The 4,141-nt window shown below is 38.1% G+C and overlaps 1 non-coding gene across 1 annotated transcript; it reads right to left on the bottom strand.

The window, feature by feature from the left end:
• Positions 1–3,095: 3,095 nt before the first annotated feature.
• Positions 3,096–3,167, bottom strand: TRNAS-AGA. Its single transcript has one exon. It is a non-coding gene; the product is annotated as a tRNA-Ser (tRNA).
• Between the last annotated feature and the right edge of the window lie 974 nt (positions 3,168–4,141).

Here is a 4,141-nt window from a genome sequence, read left to right as displayed (position 1 = left end):
TAGTAAGAAAGTAGCAAATTGAAACCAGAATTAGAATGAATTATGGTAAATGAAATTAATGGTGGATTTTTCTTAGCCTTCTTATACCTCTAAACATTGTGTTAATCTGAAAAATGCAATAATGCTTTATGGTCATGTATTTAAATCTATTGTGATATAACTAAGCCTCAATATGGCAATTAGGATATGTTCCAATCCCCAAGCCAGAAGCTGGATGAGGAGAAAACCAATATCACTAAGGATATCACAATACATTGTCTCATCCAGGCTTATAGTTGTGAACATGCCATTTGAAATAATTAAATCAAAAACTAAATTTCTGAGGACAGTTTGTATTGGGAACTTTTATACTCATATACTCATAAACAAGAATGTAGAAGGTTTGGTAAAAAATGTATCCTTAATGGTCATATTTCCACTTGCGATGTCGATACTCTGAAACATGAGAGTCATCAAAGAACGTGATTTGGCAGTTGCCTTTGAAGATAACTCTTCCTTTAGTACATTGCCAGACTTCTCCTCTAAAACACTCAGTCCTCTTAAAAAGAACAGCTTTTAGTTCTTTTTGACACTTGTGAAATGATAATGGAAGCTTTCAGTAGTTTTGCTTAGAATTCAAACTTATTCAATTCCAAATAAGAGTTGTTGAAACAAATACAAAAAGCAGCCTAAGAATGAAGATATATGAATTCAGACAGAACAATCTAAGAAAGTAGACTTTTCTCTTTAAAACTTCATTTTAACAATGCTGAGAAAATCAAACTCCTTTAAAGTTATCATTGGTGTTTATTAAAACAAACTTTTCTCAGAACTGAAGATACACCCTTGAGGTGAGAATATTTTTTTTTGCCAAAACCTTGGGGAAGTTACAATTGACTAATAATTCTCTGCTTTGGGAAAAACACAACCATCAATATTAGGAGGAAGTGTAATCACTGCAACTTTTGTTGTAAAATAGTGGATTGATTCTTAAGTAAATTTTTCGTTACTGTCATTTTGGAGTCCTTTCTTCATTGCCTTCTTTCTGGAAGAAAACCTTATGGTTCCACTTGATGAGTAGAGCTTATGTTTTACTTAAGAGAGAGTGATCTCTCGTACAATACGGTGGCTATGGAGCTGTGTTATTTAGATCTTCCTTCTGGAAAGAACTTACGCACCTCATCTGCAAGGGGTACAGTTAACTGACAGCTTTTACTTTTGGCACCTTTAGGATTCACCTCATCTCTTGAGCCAAGGTAATGCTTTTCCTAGGCAGCCCCTGATCCATGACCGAGCAGGTTGGAGGTACTGTGCCTGGTCATTTCTGTGCAACATGGGACTCCTCTTAAGGATACTTATTGGTCTGGAGCTCCAGACTCATTGCTCTGGGTAGGCCGTGACTCTTTCAGATATGCATTGAAGTCCCAAATCTTTCCATGACCAATTCAGCCTTTCTGTCTTTTAGTTTCACAGGCCTGAATCCCTCCCCACCTCCACAAATTCCTCACACCCCTAACTCCATCTCAGTGTTTGCTTCTTATAGGATTCAACGAACATAGTAACATCCCCCTGAGACATTCAATACTTGCTTGTTGAACACCTCCCCACCCCATGTATCAAGAACTATGCTAGATGCTGGGAGTACAGACATTGTTTAAACATGATTTCTAACCTAAGCAGCTCACAAACTAATTGAGGAGAGAGCCTCATAAATAAGAAAGGCTTGTGTGGGAGCCAACACAAACACGGCTCCGTAACTGTGGAGTTGTATTAGTTTTCAGTTGCTGTATAACAAATACCCACAAACTGAGCAAACTTAAAACAGTACCTGTTTATTGCCTCAGACTTCGATCAGTTAGAAGTCTGGGCAGGCTCAATTGCGTTCTTTGCCTAGGGCCTCACATGGCCAAAAATCAAGGTATCAGCCTGTCTGGGTCTAGAGAATAATCCACTTTCAGGCTCATTCACATTTCTGGAAAAATCTAGTTCCTTATGGTTATAGTACTGAAGTTCTTTTATTGTTGGCTGTCAGTCAGGGGCCTCTCCCATATTCCTTATCCTGTGGCCCCTTGCATCTTCAAGTCAGCAGTAATTTGTTGGATCTTCTCATGCTTGGCATCTTTCTGACTCCCTCTTTTGCTACCAGCCAGAGAACATTATGCTTTTAAAGGGCTCGTGTAGTTAGATGAATAGCTACCTGGATAATCTCCCTTTTGATTAACTCATGGCCAACCAATTAGTAGCCTTAATTACATCTGTAAAATCACCTTTATTACTTAACATAATCAATGAGCTTGAATGAATTCTCATCTTATTCACAGTTCTGGGAACTGGGCAGAAAATCTTGGAAGACCATTTTAGGATTCCGCCTACCACAGGGGCATAGGGGAAGGGTTCACGATGGTGAAGTTGAAGAGGGAATAACTTCCAGGGTGAGATGATGGCTGAGCTACATTTTTAAAGAAGAGTAACCATAAGGTCAAATGGGGCAGTTTTTGCCAAGAATTGAAGATTTGAAGTAGTGTATTATGTGCCAGCATATATAAGTAGGGCTGTTGCTTAAGAACACTGGTTGGATGTTCCCAGAAACTAAGCTTAGAGATTAGGTTTTGTTGTTGGGAAACCATCATAGGATTTTAAGCAGATGTGTTAGAGCAAAATAAATGGGAGATGTTACAGTGTAACACTGGAGCCAGAGAGATCAACTAGAAGCTGTGAAAATTGTCCGTCTGAGAGACAGTGATTGTCTGAATCAGGATATTGGTAGTAGGATGGGGAAGAGAAGGACTTTTATAATTTAGGAGGTACCTTTTGTAACACTTAGTGATGAACTGCATGTGGAAAACTGACAGAGGCAAAGCAGTCTAGGATGACTTTTGGTTTAGGTAACAGCTTCTCTAAATTTATTGGGGGATGAGAGCAGGACAGGCTGACTGGAGGGAGGTGGGATGGGTGGGATGATGATGAATTCAACACTGGAAATGTTGAATCTGAAATAGTTGTGGAACATCCACATTGTCGACTTTTCTCTAATGGATCGGTACAAAACATACTCTTCTAATTCCCATTAAAAACATGGTGGGCGGCATTGCTGTTTTCTTTTCTTTCTTTTTTAATGGAGATACTGGGGATTGAACCCAGGACTTCCTGCATTCTAGGCATGTGCTCTACCACTGAGCTATACCCTCCCCCTAGTTCTTGCTACTAGCTTATACTTTTTTTTCTGCTCTTTGTAATGAAACAGATTCCACATATCTCCTTCTATTCACTTTCTTTTTACTTTTCAGCACTTCTCCAGTTTTGCCTCCCGCCCAACTGCTCTATCAAAGCTGCTTTGTCAAGGTCAGAGGTGGCTTCGTGTTGCCAAACCAGGTGGACATTTTTCTCTTATCAGTTTACTCAAAGCCCCAGCAGTACTTGATGTAGCTGACCTGCTACTTAAATCCACAAATTGACTTAGCAGTACCCCCCGCAGACCTAGAGTGAGAAATAATAATCACACATGAAGCACATCATAGCAAAATGAAAATAATACTGAAATGAATAATGCAAGCCACTTCTTTAAGACATGTTCTCATTGTGTTTTCTAGTTAAAAAGTTCAAATACTAGACTGGGCAGTTCAAAACTGCATGTATCAAAATTATGTTTTTATCTTCCTTAGAAGACTGTCTTCTTATATCGAAAGCTAAAGCCTTTGGCTGTGCTTTGATCTTGTCCCCTCACAGGTCTTCTTAGGCCTGAAGAGGTAAAAACATGTTACTGAGATTTCAAAACAAGCAGATAACAAAAAATGGTAACAAGATTTCAGAGACAGAGGGAGAGGAGGGATTGAAACTGGTTTTGAGGCCAAGCACTTTTTTCATTATTCCACAGCTTTCATTATCACTTAGCATTTCACCCTAAACATCATGCAAATAATTATAACAACAAACTTCTATTCACTTAAGTTATTATGAAATAATAGACAGGTAGAATTTTATAAAAGATGTATTTATGGAACATGTATGTTCTCACTATTTAAGAAATAAAATAATTGAATCACTTTTACTTCCTGGTAGAGGAAACCATTAATTCAGTTTTAATGTTTATCAATATCATCTATTTCTTTATATTTTTGCTCAATATATATATAGCCCTATAAAGTTTGTAGTCTTACCTTGC

Source organism: Camelus ferus, chromosome 1, assembly GCF_009834535.1.
Source record: "Camelus ferus isolate YT-003-E chromosome 1, BCGSAC_Cfer_1.0, whole genome shotgun sequence".
Classification (NCBI taxonomy): domain Eukaryota; kingdom Metazoa; phylum Chordata; class Mammalia; order Artiodactyla; family Camelidae; genus Camelus; species Camelus ferus.
This window is presented reverse-complemented; position numbering and strand designations above follow the sequence as displayed.